This window comes from Rhea pennata, chromosome 16 (assembly GCF_028389875.1).
Source record: "Rhea pennata isolate bPtePen1 chromosome 16, bPtePen1.pri, whole genome shotgun sequence".
Lineage (NCBI taxonomy): Eukaryota > Metazoa > Chordata > Aves > Rheiformes > Rheidae > Rhea > Rhea pennata.
The window spans coordinates 6157665-6176052 of NC_084678.1; the positions used below are offsets into that span (position 1 = coordinate 6157665).

The 18388-nt window shown below is 42.6% G+C and overlaps 1 long non-coding RNA gene across 4 annotated transcripts in view; it reads left to right on the plus strand.

The window, feature by feature from the left end:
- Nucleotides 1-18388, plus strand: part of LOC134147788 (uncharacterized) — an 83286-nt gene continuing 64898 nt past the window's right edge. For 2 of the 4 annotated variants that reach the window (XR_009960066.1, XR_009960069.1), the window contains exons 1-3: nt 1-2275; nt 6019-6105; nt 12991-13100. This is a non-coding gene — a long non-coding RNA (uncharacterized LOC134147788). The remainder of the gene's footprint in view (nt 2276-6018; nt 6106-12990; nt 13101-18388) is intronic. The other 2 variants (XR_009960067.1, XR_009960068.1) reach the window with 2 other exon arrangements.

The window sequence follows — 18388 nt, forward strand, 5'->3', positions numbered from 1 at the left end:
TCAGCAGCTTGATGCTTCCCTTCACTGCCACATCTCTGTCGTGCGTGGAAATACATGACAGAGGTGCGGCACAGGAGGGCTAGGCAATGAAGGAACGCTGAAGGCTGTGTCCACAAGAGCAAAGGGCAGAGATGAACGGAAGACCATGGCTGGAAACGATGCAGCGATGTTGCGCCTGCTTTTCCTACTGAGGATGCAGTCCTGGCTACAGTTAGCTAGACCCTTCAAGTGGTGTATCCATATGACTGAAAATAAAGGAGGAAAGATGTTCCCGACCAGGCAGGCATTCATTAGCTTCTTTCCTACAGAGGCTCCAGCAAGAAGCAAGCTCGCACCTGAGCTAATTACTTTAGTCACACTGCATTAAGGTGTGTGTTAGCTTTCTGCAATGTGCATGCATCATCTACAGGTCTGGGGATGGCTGCACAGTGTAGCCATGCCTGATGACTGTCACTGAGGTTTGGGAAGGCGAGGAGGCCCCTTGGATGAGTGCTAGTGCAGTTTAGTTCTTGTGGAGCCTTGGTACCCACAACACGCTGTGTGATGGCAGAGAACCCCGCTTGTCTGCTGAAGCAGCACAGTGGTGAAGAATCTGAGTTCTCCTTCATATGGATTTCCCCATAACCTTTGCCAAGTTGTGTCCAGTAAATAGACCATGTTATTTGTGTCTGAGGGATCATTTTTCTCAAGGTAAGCTGAAATTCTGTGGATTGTTGGATGCTTTTTATCTTGGCATCACAGAGCTTGTGTTTGTGTGTGTGTACTTTTAGTGTGAAAGAAGCAGATTTGATTGGAGAACTTGGGGAGAGATGTTTTGTAAAAGGTCATGGGAGAGTAAGAGATGTTATGGTCAAATTGTGCCCTTGGACACCTTCTGGAATATGCTGTGGGGTGAAGATGTAAAATGTGATATCTTCACCTCTATTCCTTCTTTGTTGATGATTCACAGCAGAAATGATCTGGGTCACTTTGTATTAGGAAATATGATGGGGTGATTGGAAACAAAGGGAGGAAAGCAAGTCACTGTTCCAAGTGACTTTGTGGTTCACTTGAATCCAAACCCAATCTTGCCAACTCGTGATTTGATCATCAGTGCTGCAATGCATAGTCCTTTCTTACAGCTCCAGCTCTTGAGTTCTGGAAGATCTTAAAATCCGTCTCCTCCCCCCAGCAGATTTTGTGATTTCAAAGAAAATACTGCCAACATGACCTCAGTGTACTCTGAGGGTTAAGGAGCTGGAATGAAAAAGCCAATGGATTTTAAACTGGTTCTCACATGAAGTGAGAAAGAGAGTGATACACAGTTCATATAAAAAAAGAAAAAAATGGATTTTTGGTGTTGCCAGCTCCCAGTTTGAACAGTTCAAAGAAGGTCTTTGGAGAGGGGATCTGAAAAGGAGCTACAGATCGCCTATTTGTAGCCCCATCCATGGAGTGAGTGGCAACTGAGTGTGTTGAAGTGTCGTGGAGATCTGCTTTGCAGATGTGAAGACAGGAAAGCAACTTTTGTGACTCTTGAGCAGCACTTTGATCTTCATCATTTTTGTGTAAATCTGGAGGAACAGAACTCTCCTGTGTAGAATTGATGACTTCTCATGTTATTGACCAAACCAAAAATGTGAGAGGCGATTCCCTTGTGCCTGCCTGTGACCCAAAATGATAGAGGTTTTTCTTCTTTCTTTTTCCCTAGTCATCTTTAAAAATAAGTTTAAATTGAAGAAAAAAAATAAAACAAAATTCCTGTTCATCTTATGGCACTGAAATATCTTTACTGGGTCAAAGTAAGGTATATGCATGCACATAATAAGTATTGTGATTGTTTACTGTGAATATCATTGTACATTCACATTTAGTGTTGATAGAAAATGCATGAATCAATGGAGCAGTTACTGCTTTAAGAGAACTGAGAGTTGCATATGGATTTGGAAGTATGGAAGATACAATGATATGAGATCAACCAACAAATTAATGCTTGTGCTTCACTGAGAAATCTCCTACTTTCATTCCTGACGTCGAAACATTCTTGGAAGCAGGTAAGGTATTTTGTCTCTTCCTACTGAACTGGTTGGTAAAGAGATCACTTTTCCCTGCCAAGCCTGTCTCATCTGTTGGAGAGGATCAGAATTACGTGCTTTGGGGTTTTGTTATTGTTTGTTTTGAGTTTTTGTGTCAAAATATTACTTTTTTTTTATTTTTACAGGAAGTGGAGATTCAGCTGAAAAAATGACCTAGCTCTGCTCTGAACCTTCCATTCACGAGATTGGTTTTGTTCCTTGTGAGTAATTATGCTGTTAAGAGTTTTACATGCAGCAATATTCTGAAGCAGGTTCTTGGTGAGTTTGGACCATGTGCATGATATAGTGGGATGGTTCATGAAGTTGCCTTTTGCATGCAGAACTTAGTCACAGGTAGAGTCTACCATTTCTCCAAAACACTATGGGGGATATTCCTTTGGGGAATGCTTTTATTTCCTAAGGCACGGACTACTTGCATAGAGTGAAGCAGATATATATTGAGGATGTTTGCTTGGGTCTTCACTTAGTGATACAGGTGTCAGAGTGGTTTTGCACCAGCTCAGAGCTTTGCACTGTGTGACTATTATGTTTTAATGAGGTACCACTCAGCCTGAAGCCAACTTCATAAGCTTGCAGGGCTGTTCTTCCATTGCCTACATTAGAGGTTTCACATTGGTAAAAGACACTCAAGAGCTGCCCCATTGCAGATTCTTCCAGATTTTGTTAAACTGATGCTGCTGACTGTAACTTTGTATGAGTCAGCCTGCTCTGTGGGTCTCAGCTGGAGCTGAAGGCTGTCCCTGCAGTCAGGACCAGCAGTCCTGCATCCCCACGAGGCAGCCCTGTCTGCTCTAACTGGGGCCCTGCAGGTGGTCTGAAGTAAGTACCAATACTTTCTTCCCCCTTTGTGGAGCAGTGGAACCTGCCCCCCCAAACCCACAATGTCTGTATGGTGGAGTCAGGAGCTGCTGCTGCCTTGACAGAGATGAGATACCTGTTTTCCCTTTTATAAGTTTGTTGAGGTTTTAGGACTTCAGCTTTGGGGACATGCAAGCAGAAAGAGTGTTGGCCTAAGATGTTTGCTTGACATGAGCGAGCTGAACCATGAGTGTGCTAAAATGCTCCAAGTCTCCTGATTAGAGTGGTTGGTGAGTTCTTATTTGTTCCTTGGAAAAGAAAATGAAGATGCATTCTGTAGTTAGTCAATTATGGGTTGGTTTCTGGCTGGCTGTGAAGGGCAAGGTTAGATTACACTCTAGTACTAGAGATATTTGGCAGTATCCGTTTGTTGACTGTGCTTTGAGTAGTCAGTAAAAATGATAGTTAGAATAATCAGCTGTGTGTTTAAAACATGCTCCGTAAATCCATATGTGAAATAGGCCAAAGAAGATACAAAAGACGTGTGAAATGAGTACAAGAGCTTTTCCCTAAGATGAATTTTTAGATGCAATAACTTGTTCCTGTCAGGAAGTTAAATAGGTTAATAACTTGTTTGATTTTTACTATTAAAGAACATTAATCCTATCCCTGATTTCTATTTAAGTATATTTATGAGTTTGCCTTGGGGTTAGTCAGAGGTGAATTTAGCAAAGGAAAAAAAAAAGTTCAGTGAGTCTACATTAATTTCAGTGCAACAAGACAGAGATTGTGCAGACACATTGCTGCCACTACAGAGCACGATAGTGCTGATTAGCCATGTCTTGCCTATTTGTATGGCGGTGATTTTTAGCATGGAAGCAAACTAGTGTGTTGTTTCTGTGAAGGTGGTAGCTCTCAAACCCTGCTGAGTTCCAGTAAGTACTGCAGAGCACATGCTGCCCTGGGGACGATTGAAATGTCCTCTTTGCAGCACCTGCACTTCACATCTGTCTGCTCTGTGCATATGTTGTCCAGAAGCGGGAGATAAGTTTGAGCAAGCTTGAGGTAGGAACACAGGAGATGAAAGTGGGGAGTGGGGCAGAAAGGTAGAAGACTTGTACCCTACTCTGGAGGAATGAGTGTGTGAGGTTGGGAACTGTTTCAGGAAAAACATGTGAGTACCATATATGTAAAGAATTGCCCTCTTTTTCTAGTTTATTGTTGTGGGAATTTCTGTTTTAGATATTCTCTTTGTTATAAGAGATTTTCTTTAAAAAAAAACTGAGCCTAGACTATGAAAAGATCAGGGACATCTGGCCTACACCATGTTTGCTCTAGCACTAACATAAGGGATAAAACCAAAGTGCAGAGCTGAGCCTGGGGAAGAGAGAACAGCATTTTCAATGTGATCACGTTATCTACAAAAACATTCCACTTAATAGTCCTAGCCAGAATCAGCTACCTTTCTAAAAGAGAGGTTGTCTAATATGTACAGAGCTAGAAAGATGAGAGGGGTAGGAAAGCCAGAACAGGTCAGAATGAGTACTGGTTACACAAAGCCTGAAGGGGAGGGAGCATCTAGTGATGAGACTATCAGCCTTGGATCTATAAATAACGGTACCATGTTTATTCCCCCCAGGCCCCGTTGTCAAAAAGACTTTTTTTTCCCTTGTCAGCCAGAGACAGACAGACATGGGTTATCTGAGTGAGAACAAAGTAAGTGCTCCTTTCCCAGGGCTTGCCAAAGCCATGGGGATGTGGGTATGACCGGAAAAGGTGCATTTCAAATGGACATTTTCGAGAGAGGAGCTCGTCGCTTAAAGAATCAGAAGACTTAGAGTGTCTGTTTATAGGCAAAACCATCTTTATCTTTCTGCAGTATACTTGGGAGAGATAGAATAGCCTGGTCATGTGCTGGAAAGATACGACTCATTTCATGTTGGTTCTAAGTGAAACTAATGTATTACTCAGTTTTATGCAACTCTAGTAAATTTTGCTTTTTTAAAAAAAAAGGGGGGGGGGGGGAGTGAAGGAGAGAGAATTACCTAAAGCCTAACCAATATTTACTAGAAAATTAATTCAGAAATAAGGTTGACCTCAGCTTCTTTGTAATGAAAATCTGCTGACATATCTTGTGATTTTGTTTCTCTTTTTAAAGCAGTCCTCAGGGTTGATAATATCAGGACCAGCTATTGATTCAAATCATGGCTGGATGGTTTTGCCTGTGTTGTTCCAAAGGAAGGTGCTAGATTCAGTAGTCTCCTGGTGTTTCTGCAGTGCTTATTGCTAAAGCATCTTAGCACCTCCCCGTTGCTAAGCTCTGCTCATCATGTGTGATGGGCAGATGTGTGCTGGGGCACACTGCTGCTTTGGGGCGTTAGTGGCTCTGAACATTGTGGTGGTTGCTCATTTTTCTTTTTTCTTTTTTTTTTTTTTGCTGACCATCTTCTGCTCAGAGCAAACAATCCCCAAACCACTCTTATTCACAGCACCATTTATCATTGAATTCTGATTAACTGAAGCCACCCATCCAGAGGAGCTAGGAAGATGGCAGCAATTTTCAATTAAAATATCCAGAACAACCTTGTCATCTCTTTCATAATCAGTGTATTTACTTTCAAAGGTTAAGACCATCTTTAACAGCGTAGAGTGCTATTTTTCTTCAGCCATGCTTGCAGTGTGTCTGTGTAGGACTCCCATACACCACTAAACTGTGATTAAGATCAGAAAGAGGGCTCTGTGTTCTCCAACATCCCTCTTTTCAGCAATTATTTCCATTCATGTCTGCTGAGTTCACAGAATGGGAAGTTTGTGGTACCTGAGAAAAGTATGCCGTTTTGTGCATTACCATCCTCCTCCCTTTCTATTCATAAAGTTCAGGGAGTTAGAACTAAGCTGGTGTTTCTGTTGATGTCATATGAAATATTGCAGAGTCTAGTTTGCTCTCCAGCAGCTATGACACAGGGTCACTGCTTTGGGAGCAATAAAAGTTTCCCTTTTGTGGATTTTGGAGAGAGTTTGACTCAGGAGAGGAATAAAGGGAATAGATACCATGCATCACAAAGGGGGATCTTCTTTCGTTTTTGCTTTTTTGTGTGTGTTTTTGTCCATTTGTTTTCTGAATCACTCTTCTGGTCGTATGTAGGTACGCAGACAATTAAAGAGGAAGGTGCCTGAGAAGAAGAGAAGCGACTAAAGCAAGTGGAATCAGTCTATCTGACTTGAGAGACGGGTAGGTGCTTTGGGGAGAGTAGGGAGACTTCATCATTGCCTTTCATTCAAGTAAGCTATAAAAAGCCCTTAAGCTTCTGGGAACAAGTACTAAAAGCAAACCCAAGCAGAGCCCTTGGGCTCCTCCTGCTTGAGGAGTTTTCGTAGACTTGTCTTAGTGACTGCAGGAAAGACTGGTTAGGAAACACCTTGTCTAATTTTTACAGCTATTCCAGTAGATCTAATGAAAAATATTGTTTCTGTCTATGAATATCATTCTGCCTAGGTCCTTAGACTCTCAAAGCTAAAGTAAAGCACTACAAGAAAAATGTTTGCTGGATTTAAGAGAAATAAAATTTCTTCCTGATGATGGTCCCACCTTTACCTCAGTTCTCATGGGACTATGAAATCTTGTGCTTTACTGGTGCTCAGATGGTGGAAAAAAGAAGTTATTTCCCTTTTCAGGATTTTGTATTCACTTCTGAATTTGTCATTTTAAAAATGACTGAAGTTTGCTAGCAGGCTAATTTTGACATGTTTACAAAGTAGTACAATGCCTTGGTTATCTATAAGAACAATCTGATTTCCATTGTTTATTCCATTTCTAATTAAAAGCTCACTGAAAGGTGGAAGGCTTTGCAGGAAAAAATGAGGAATTTACTTAGATGGCTTGTAGCTGCAGAAAGTAGTTATGCAAATGTGGGCAAAATAAAAGCAGAGTTCAACAAATTCACTGTTACTTTATAAAAATCACATCGTGAGTCAGCAAAACAAGATCCTCTTTCATCTATAAATTTTCAACTCAGAGAAGTTCACAGCTTCCTCATTTCCAAGCCCGAGCAAGGCTTGCGGGAAGAGTGGAACGGGTGCGACATGACTTCAGAAGCTGGCAGCTCCTGGCAGCGGTTCGGCTGCGCACTGGCCATGCGGCTCCTGGCACACGCTTGCTCTCGATGCAAGTTTGTCCTGGCTGTGGGAGATGTGGGTTCAGCGCTGTCCTGGGAGCAGTGCCGCACGCATGTGCTTCGCTGCATAACTTCGCCTCGTGCACAGATGCTGCTGCTCATCACTGACTCATCTGGCGGCTGCTGCACAAGCAGGCGTTGTAGTTCACTCTGACTCCTGGCTCGGACTGCGGTTCTGTGTATGCCCAGTGCAGGCTGGAGAAGCACTAGCAGCCAGAGAGGTGGGCAACTAGAGCTCATATTAGTGGCATTTTGTATTCTGCTCATGCCTGGGTTTGCACTAACCTTTTGTTTCTAAAGAGCGTTCTTCACGCTGTGGAACTGATCCAGGCATCTGTCCTACTTTGTCAGCCTTTCCCTGGCAAAGCGGCCCTAACCTCCCCGACAGAGTGACTCAGGATGTTCGTCTTGCTGGCTAAGGCTTTCTCTCCCTCCCTCCATGCCACTGTACACCCTTTCCTTCCCTCCAAGCCCACTGCTCCCTCACATTTCTAGCAGCAGAGCTCGTTGAAAAACAGAACCATCTTCTTTGGTGTTGTTTCGTCTTTGACGTTTCCTGACCTGCTCTTCTGAGCTGTACGTAGCGGATCAGAATCTCAAACAAGTTCCTTCACCCACTAATGCAGTGTTAAGACCATCAGTACTCGAATCCTTGAGATCTTTCCTTCTCCGCAAAGGTTAAAGAGAATCACTTTTGAAAACTTCAGCTTCCAGCTGAGTGAAAGGAGATGAGATCAATGGGATCTGTGCAGCCCTGATACAGTGCCCTTGAGGTTACGTTCCCAGCCTGCTGATAGGATCAAGGCTGCTGAGCACTTCCGGTGCTTTCTGAATGTGCCCCATCTGGAATAGCTTGGGGGAAGCTGGGTCTAATGCATTCAGGGCTCCATGGAGGGCTTTCTCAGGCAATCTTATTGGTCCTTCCTAACAGCAGCATCCTCAGATTCAGCCACAGCTTGCCCATATATAGCTCAAGGCCCCTTCAGCAAAGCCATTCAACATGTCTTTGAGACTGTCTTTCAAGAGATACAGTTCTCTTGCGGTCAGTCCAGCTTGACCACCCCAACCAGGAGCTCCTGATCCTGGGTGCTCCCTCGTCATGGGAGCAGGCATGTGTCCTCCTCTCTGTATGATCAGGGCATACTTTCCACAACTACTTTATTAAAGCCTCCTGTAACTTGTATGGGGAGAACTCTGCCCACTTCATCTGACAGGCCTCCAGGGTGGATTGGTGAGTAATACTGAATTAAGATGGAGAAACTGGAGAGAGATAGCTTCAGAAATTGGGATGTCAACTCCTGAATGTGAGTAGGAAGTGCAGGACTGCCTCTAGTAGGAGATTTTGCAGCAAGTTTTTGGCAAGGAAGCTACTTCATAGCCTCTGATCATGCATAACTGTGGCAGAGGGCAGGCTGCCGGCAGTATGCCACCTCTGGGATTTATGGGGCCATTTGGCTGCTGCAAAGTGAGCCCATAATGATTTACACCGAACCATGATGAAGCAAGCAGAAAGGAATTAAGTGGGCAAAATATTACCCTGCACAGCATCTGTGGCTTGGTCGGTGAAATGATGTGCCATGAAGACAAGTATTAGCACTAGGAGAACCAAAGAGGACCTGATGGTTTGTTGGTCGCTGTCTGCAGAAGGGCTTCTCTGACACGCTACCCTACAATGGCCACACATCTCCCTGCATTGCCTCCAAGCACCTAGGAGCTGACTGGACAAACTGGACTGCTAGCTGTTTTTGTATGCATCCAAACTGCTAAAACCTGGAGAATCCAGTCAACCACCTTAATTTGTGGGCAACAGGCCAGAAAGGGAGACAAGTTTCCCTCGGTTTTGATAGTAGCTATCTCTGGCCCAAGGTTTTTAACAAGTCATTGTGGGTCAGGAAGCAAAGAGCTGCTAGACAGAAGGGTTGCCATCAGGATATTTGGGTTTCATGTGCTTTTGCGATGGGAGGATATTCTGATGTTCAAGTCAGTGGACTTTTATTTTGCAGGAAGCAGAGCTGACTGGGTTGTTAACAGTGATCATGATAATGGATACTCTTCATGTGCGTGAGTGGACACAGTATCTGTGAGGCAGTGTACTTCTGAAATGCCTGTGAAGTCTAAGCCAGAAGACTGTCTGTGCTTGTTTCCCAAAATTCCCTGAGATATTGAACTTAGATAAAATATCCTTGTGCACTTTAATATGAAATATTTCACAGAGAATTCATACAGCAACAGCAAATGGGGCAGAAGTGGGGAAGAACTATCTATGTAATTAGGCGTGGGACTGTCAAAGAGGTCCTAGTTAAAAAAAAACAAACAAACAAAAAAAAAAAACACCTAAGGGTGAAAATACTTTGCAACTGTGAATTCTTAATGCTGCTTGCCAGTCTTTAAGTAAATGATTTTCCTTGGTTCTTGGACTTATGATGGAGCAGGCTGTCCCCTTGAGTGATGTTAAGTGAGGGCTGGATTTCTCTTTGCCGGTAGTTTCTCTGTGTGGCCAATTTATTCTGCTTTTATTTGACAGCAGAAAAATGTTTTATTTGTTGGCATCAGAGTCTTTTTGCACTTTACAGTAATTGTCTGTTCACTGATTACATTTCTGGTCCAATAATGCAGGGTCACCAGTAGTCCCTGTATGTCAGCCCCATAGGGCTGCAGATACCTGGGAAACAGGATAAACATCTTCACTGCAATACAGGTAGATATTATGTGTGTTGGTGTGCTGTGGAAAGGAGATGTCTGCTTGTCTCAGACTGTAGATTCAGAAGTTCTGAAACATGCATAGCCACATAATTCCTATGGCTGTATAGCTCGTGGAAGTGTTTGTGCGTTGTCCCTGGTGATCTGTGGGAGCCTGGAGCTTTACTGTATGACATCTCATAGATCAGTGATGATCTCAGGTTCTTTCTGGTCATCTTGGATGGAAAATTTTGTCCTACATATGCACCATGTGTGGGAATCTACATGCATTACTGTTGTTTTGGGTATCTCTGGTGCTGACAGTGGTATTTGGCAGTGGCATTATTATGGCAACAATGGTTTTGATGTCAAATTGCTGTGCCTCCCAGCTAAAAAAAAGTCCTGTCTTGTCCAACATCTAGTGGTTGATGCCCAATTGCTTCTAGTCTGAAATGGCTGTCTGGCAGCTCTCACAAGTGCATACCGCTTGACAGTACTGGGCATGAGTTTCTTATCCTTTCACGTTCCTGTATTAGCAGCCTGGTGATGCTCAGCTCATGTAGGAGGTCAGTGAGTCTTCCCAGTGGATGCTAGTGAACTATTGAGACGTACCAGGTGTGAACTCAGCAGAGGGGTCCTCCAGCAACTCAGCTGCATTGGACAGTGACTCAAGCCTGGCTGGTGTAGCCCCTTGGGTGCTGGGTGTCTGCCACCCAGATGTATGCTGTGTCTCTTCCCCTGCCTGGTCCTCAGTGAAACTTTCAACCCCATCTCTCTAGTCCTGCCAGTCCTGCTGCAGGAGTGTCAGACTGCTGGAGGGTACTAGTGGGGCCTGATGTGGATGCTGGAGGGTAGCGGTGGGAAGGGACTCCCAGTGTAGGGCTATTTGCTGTGTACTACGACTCTGGGAGTAACGTGGGGAATAGGCAAATGGGGTGTAAGATAAAAGTGAGTGTGGAAGAGCTGCAGGGTATACTTTGGACTTTGATATGCAATGTAGGGCAGTTGATGAACATCCCAGGAGACTGTGGTATGGATGTGAACAGCCCTTCACTGGGGCAATCCATGGGAATGACACAGTCATCCCGTGTGGGGATGTAGCCTAGGAGATGGTGAACTCGTGTGCCTCTCTGCTGTTAGTCTTTTAAGGCTATCTCTGCTAACCACAAATGAAAAAAAAAAAAAAAAAGAGAGAGAAGGGCAGAGACAAAATGTAGTTTAAGCTAATGAGGGGCAACATAAAATAGGGTTATTTACTTAAATTGAACAGCGTTTGGAAGTCTATTTTAATCTAGTCCCTGTGCTCCATTTGTCATGCTGCTATGGGGGCATCATTTTCAGGGTTGTTGACCCTTGAACATATAGATGCAAAGCTGGGAGTGCGTTTCCCCAGTGGCTGAGCAGGCATTCATTAAAACTAGGGGTGAATTTCTCAGGGGAAGGGAGTAAGGGGGACCGAGGAGCCCGATCAGCCATGTTTGGAGTAATGCATGTGCTCTCCTGGTTTATGGTGGGGTTGTCTCTGACGGCAAAATCCTCTCTCTCTCTTCTGTTTGGATTAGGGCTAGGTCTGATCTGCAGAGGGTAAAGCAGGGGACTGGGAGGCAGAAGTCTGGTTTCTATTTCAGGCTGTGCCACTGCAACATGCTTTTTAAGAGGGCTGGTGGATTATGTGTTTCCCACAACCAAAGGGAAATGTACTCAAGAGGGAATGTTAAAAGGCAGCCAAAGGAAAGAGGAAAGAGGTGATGTGATTTGATATCAGCTGACCTCCCTTGTATCCATATCTCCCCTTCTCTTGGGTACCCTGAGAAAAACTCAACCTTCCACAGAATGAATATTCTCTAAATATGCCCCCCCCTTTTCCCTTCCTTTAGCTTTAGATCTTGATCTGTTGAGAAATTCCCATTTGTTTGTCTCTTCAGTTTCCATAATCTCACTGACTCTGAAGCAATGAGGAAAACCTAGCATTAGCCACTTAGCAGGGGAAGTTCAGTTCAGTCCAGCTGTGGGCTGTTCAGTGTTCACTCTTCTTCTTCTTCTTTTTTTTTTTTTTTTTCCACTACCATGTCCATTTCTGCAGAAGCAGCTGACACCTTAGTCACAAGATCAGTCACAGATCTACCAAAGCTCTTAATACCTAGTTGTATGTTTGTGTGTGCATTTTCTTTTTCAGGGTAAGTACATATTTTAAGGATGGAATAACAGTTTGTCCAAGAATCAACAGTCTACAGGGAGCCAACTAGTCTAGCAGCCAAGACTTGTGCTGTTTCCTTGAGGTTTTGGGGATGGGTTGCTTGCCTGTCCTCTTACATAAAAGCATAGCAAATTGTCAGAATAAACACATTTTTAAACATACAGCACCATCAGTCAGAGCTTAACAGAAGCTGATTGGCTGGAAAAGAGATCAAGGCAACTGGGAATTTGGATGACCTGACTCTGAGGCTTTTGGACTAAAAGGTTCTTTTTCATTCACTGGAGCTGTTTTTTTTTTCCTTTTTTCTTTTCTTTTTTTTTTAGGTAATCATCCAGGAAAGAAAGAAAATATCGTCCTCCTTCCTCCAGGCAGTGAATCTGGAATAAGAATCCTACTGTATTATTTTATTTATTTATTTATTTATTTATTTATTTATTTATTTATTTATTTTATTTTTATTTTTTTTTTACAAAAGACAGATTGCTACTGGGTATGAATCTTTGCCTCAGGGCCTGTGGAGAAAGAAGCCAAAATGCAGATCTCCCATCTCAGATCTATGCTGTCTGATTTACAAGCCAATGGTTAATTTAGGTTAACTTTAGTCATCTGGGGATGGTCTGTCCAGCCCATGGAGGGAGCTTTGGCAGAAATTACACTGAGCAGGAGAAAAACCTGATGCTTTACCTTTAGGTGAGCAATGGGATGCTGTCTGGGCCATAAACTCAACAGAGTTGTCTATGAAATTTCATTAAATTTACAAGGCAACAATCATTATTCCAGAGCAAGGAGAGAAGATGGAAGGAGGCTGAAGTCCAGCTAGGAACTGGCCAGACTAGTTCTTGGATTGTTTTCCACTTTGTGATTATCCTTATCTACATCTGGAAGCTGGAGTATGTTCCTAAGAGTAAGCGGATGTGTGAAGTGTTCTGGCAAAGTTAGAAATCTCATTTTCTCTTCAATATAATACAGCCTAATTAGATTGCTGTTACCGTGCTGAGAACCTGCTTTGATTGTTACATCTTTGTGAAAAGGCATCTGTATTTCTCTCCTCCCTTCTGCCTGTAAGGACTGCAGAGCTGGAAATGGGAAGGAACTTCCAGACTGCAAATCCCAGCTGTGAAATAAATCTGTCCGGGGAGCGTGGTGCACCTGCCAGCTGACCAGCAGTTTGACAACGTAAGTGGAACTGTAAGCCACCTAACAGAAGTTTGGAACAATCAGTAATTCCCTACCAGAATAAAAAAGCCCCAAAACCTCAAAACAAAACTACTGCAGTATACTGGATGTTTTTCATCCTGTAGGTCACTGCTGATGAGATTGACTGTCAGTGGTCAGGCGACCAGTTTGACAGCTGGAAATAGATTCTTACTTGTCTGACTTGCTTCTGCCATGTCACTCAGAAACATGGGTCTGTACATTTTTGGATATTATTTTTTATATCTGTGACTGTTGAGGGTAAGGCAGACAGGTGTACTATGTCCACAGGAGACTGTGTAGTGCTGTGTAGATGTACTTGAGCAAGCTGTTTCGAATGCCGTACCTGCAATTATGCAATGTGGAATTTGGCCTAACTCGTTTGTGCAGCTTGCCATATTAACATGTCTACACTGCTTTTGATATTCACATTAACATAGTTAGTCTTAGCTTGGTTACTTCTGCATAGCATTGCACTGTGAGTTATAGTGAAACCAAGAGAGAATACGGACTGACTGACTGACTTACGAATATTCTCCTTCCTCAGAAAGACTTTTGTGAACCTCACACTGTGAGATGGTCTGATCATGGCAATTTTCACATTCAGAACTTGCTTTTGCAAAATGCAGGGAAGATTGGTCAAAATATCTTGGATCTTGCTGTCTTAGCTCACACATGATCCGGCTGTCTTAGGTCTTAAAAATCTTCATAATGAAAGCTCTCTGAGGACTGATATGTGCCCAAGAATCATTTCACTGAAACATACAATTTTACTGAAGCCAAAATGATGTTTCTTCTTGCTAGCTTATTTATGTTTATCATAATTGTGTCACTGGGATGCCTCCTATGCGTTTGTTTGATCCACTCATATTGCATCTTATTCTGACTCTGAGTCCTTCTTAGGGTAGTCCTGCCTTTCTAGAGCACGCATGAATATCTGTGGTTCCACATGAATCACTTTAAGTGCTTGCAATAAGTATATGGCTGAGCAAAGTAAGGAGAGAAGCTGGGAGGGATGAGTGGAAAATGACTGCGCGAAGAACAGGAAAGAATTACAGTAGATGGCAAGGAGTTAATCAAATAAAAAAGGTTCTTTTAAATCTCTCTGTGTCTCTCTCTGTCGCTCTCTCTCTTTCTCTGTGTTTTTTTTTTAATAACCTCGTTCTTGTAATGATTACACTGGCCAGCCCTTGATACTTCTCTGATTAGAGCAGAGTTGTAGTGGCCATGATGAGTTACCACAACAGTCTATTACTGGCATTGTTAACTAGTGTCCCTCATTAAATTAAACTGAAAAGGACATGAAGGGGAATCTTTCCAAGGTGTTGCTCAGCTTATAATTATTTAAATTTATTTTAAATGATAACTTTGTTTTAATTTATCAGAATCTCCTCATCTTGAAAATGAAAGGTCTTCAGGCTTTGTCTTTTTTTCTCCTTTTTCTCTAAATACATGCATTGCAGAGGGTTAATTCACTCTGTGAAGATTTTTTGAAGGTCATACTCAATGCCATTAGCATTATACAGTACCTTTGAGAATAGCTGTTTGCCTGTGCAGATATTTCTGTGGCACCATATTGCTCTGTGTACCAGATGCCATTTATGTACCAAAACAGTAGGCACCTTTCTGCCCATTGGGGTTTGTATGCTAGAGATGAAATTCTTGTACATTAAAATACAAAAAAAAAAAAAAAAAAAAAAAAAAAAAAAAAAAAAGTAAAAGGAAGCTGTCATTTTCCTCAGGCCTGGCTTGCTGATCTATGAAGAAGGCCGTTACTTGTGGTAACCACCCTAAAGGAGCAGAAGGGCTCCAGAAAGGCTGGATCTTTGAAGGAAACCCCCTTTGGGGAGTTCTGCTGGGCTTGTTCTGTCTTTTATTCTGCAAAAGTGTAGTGAGGAACTGGGGGAGGTTTTACATTTACTGTAAAGGATGAGTTTTCCCAAGGACAGAGGTTTATAAGATGAGAGATATGCCCGGTGATGGGGGAAAATAATTTACTACTTCTTAAGGCAGAAGTTGAACCTACTGAAAATATACTTTAGGCCTCTGAAAGGTTTTCCACAGGATAGCAGCTCTTCTCTCAGGATTCTTGTAGATCTTTTAGTATTGTGTAACTTCCCCTCCACGAGCCCAGGTCCTAGAAATTCCACCAGGGACAAAGCAAAAATCTGTTTTTCTTTTCAGGAACAGAGCTGTGGGCGTAAACAGCCAGGTCCATTCCAGTCCCCTACACTTATAGCTATTATACATGACGTGTAAGCCAGAAAATCCCCAGATTATCTATAGACTCTGGTGTAGACAGCAGAGGCTGCCAAATACTTCCTCACACTCTAGAAAGAAAGACAAGCTGTGTTAAAATAAAGTGGTACAACTGTGAGTCTAGAGTTGCGTTTGTGAACCGCTGAAGTAAGGATGTGTGGTACAAGATCACTTAGTTCCTTTTAAAGTCTGTCTTGACTTCATTTTGTGTTTGAGTGCTTTCCCCTACGATCCAGCAGATTCCATGTTATGTGCGCTCCTCGTTGATGAATACCAGTCTGTCACGTTTCATGGGAAACAGCACAGTAAGTTACTTTACTTGTAACTTGCCTTAAAAATCAAGTACAAACTATGCATCAGTCAACAGAAATAAACTGAGAAAGCGCTGAGATTGGAGCCATCTGTGTACTTTAGGGGGAAAAAAAATGTTCTCCCAGAGAATCCTGCATCTGCCCATGCCCCTTTTCTTACAAAGATGTTTTTTATTTAGGATTATGGCTGTCCAAAAGAATGGTCTGGTGCCATGTTGGGTATCCGTTTACTAGCTCTTTTGGCTGGGAGAGTCGAGTTATAAAATTTCCTAGTAGCATTTTACTGACTCCCACCATATCAATCTGTGATTACAGCTGGCCAGTGAAAGATCTTGTACTTCCAGTCTGAGGATGAGAGAAGTTGGCAAGCTGGTTAGTATGCACCTTATTTACCTAGTGTACAGATTATTGTTTTAAAATGTCGATATATCCATCTGAAGTGCTGGTACACTAGTCTGCAGTTGCAGCATGGTATGCCGATGTATAGCAACTCAATTTGAGGATTGCAATAGCTCCCTGAGCAGATACATTTTTCAAAATGTCACTGCAGTATTGGCTATGATATGAGTTTGGATAGAGCACAGGCAAGTAAATAAAAATCATTACCTGATAGAGGAGGGCTGCTAGGAGCTTGCTGTGTATAACGCAAGTCGCTTCCTCACAACTAAGCCTAGGATTTCCCCCTAGGTCTCATGGCTAGGACCTCAGAACTGTTAGGCTTAGGGAATCTGCTTGAGTTGGCCTCCTCTGGCCCTTGTTTCGGGATCTTGAACCTGTGCACCACTCACCTGCTCTTTTCCTGCCCAAGAGTCCCAGACAGAACTGCTGCTGGTCCTTGGATCTCCACTGGTACGCAGCATGTGGGCTCCCCAAGGGGAAAGACGTGCTGTTTGTTAGCAGGTCAGAGAAGCCCCGGTAGACCACATAGCCCTGCCTGCAAGCCAGTGGCAGCTGCATCCAATAGTGTTGCCTTCACCTGTATACAAGTGCACATGTATTCATCTGCTGTGGGATGAGTGCCCTGCTCTGAGATCACAGATATGACTGTGACTTACTACATGGGTACCTACTGTCCTGGAATTGAAAGAAGGTAGATATGGAAAGGTAGAGGTAGATTTTGAAATTTCCCTTTAAAAATAGGGTGTCACTGTCATGGCATCTCATGTTGTTTTTCTCTGGTCTGTTAGAGGAAACAAGAAGTTTGTCAATCGGTGGGGCTAACAGTGCGGTTCGGTTCACCAGGCACTTGTCCCTCAAAATATGAAATGCTGCAAATGCTCCAGCTGCAGAAGTCATCAAGCGTTTGACTGGCAGGGATGCTAGGAAGACATTTGAATGGAGCCAGACAGACGTAATGAGAGTCTCATTTTCAGCTTTTTGGTTCAGAACCACATTTGATCAATGTTTACACTTGACGAGTGGTGAAAATAGGTTTGAGGGAAACGCCGTAAGTGTCTTTGCACTGTGCTGTCCAACTGTTGGCATTGAATTTGTGTGGTTGAGACTTGCAGTCTTCTTGCATCAGCTATGGTGTCTCAAAATTAGCTGAAGGAGCAAGCCAAGGAGAGGCTGTCTGATCTTGTTCTGTTTCAAACAACATACTCAAAATGATAAAAACTATTGACGATTCCTATTGTTTGACATCAAAATGACATGTGATGGAAATTTGGCATCTTGCATTCATCCGTTGGTGGGAAAAGAGGAATCCCACTGCTACTTTGCTTTTTATTGTATGTGAACAGCCTTTCTTAGTCACTACTAGTACTAGTTAGTACTTAGGCAATACCTAGAAAACAAGTCATTAGAGCTTCTTACCTGCATGAACTACAGTCTCTTTCCTCAAAAAATGCCTGTGGCCCTGACAGCTTTTCTGTCTATTAAAGCCAATAATGTGGGGTTATGATTTGAGCCCTGGGACTTCAGAAGGATGTAAGCCGGTACCTGACATTAGGCATCTGTATGTGTTTTGCTACGTCTATATGTGTTTTGCTGAGTAAGGGTGTCCTAGCCAGGTACTTAAATTTTAAATGTGTTGGGGCCTTCGTTCATAAAGTAGGCAAATTTCAATCTAGACAGCAGTGAAAGGAATAAACATTAAGCTCCAAACATTCTGTTATCAGAGTAGCTCTTCAAACTATGCAGGATTGCACTTTAAGATGGGCAGAACATCTTTAAAACCCTTTTGCAGTAGCTAAGAGCTTAAACATTAACTTTCATGAGAGGCATTATAGATGTCTGTGAATATTATATAAACACTAGCCTGTTTGCAACAGTTTATAAACCTGAATATTTTATAAGAAAATACTGAACGTTTAACTTGCCTTGTATTTTTTATACGGCAATAAAAGCACCATTTTTATCAAAAGATGCTGGAGAACCTGACTAATAACATGACATTTTGTTATAAACTAGGAGGAAAGCTCACTACTCTCAAATTAATAAAGTATGTAATTTTTACAGGAATTTCTACTCTGAAGAGGAATACTTTGGCTTTACCTACTATTGCATAAAGACGCATGCAATTTGTGAAGACGTTCTTGTATGCATCTTTATGTCTCTGTGGCTAAAGAGATTAGTAGCACTTGAGACTTACAGTGTTTTTAGTGGTATACAACGACACATTGCTTGGAAAATGAAAATACCGTGTCTGCACCTGGTCTGATAAATGCATGGCATTTCATGCCTTTGCAAAGTGACCTT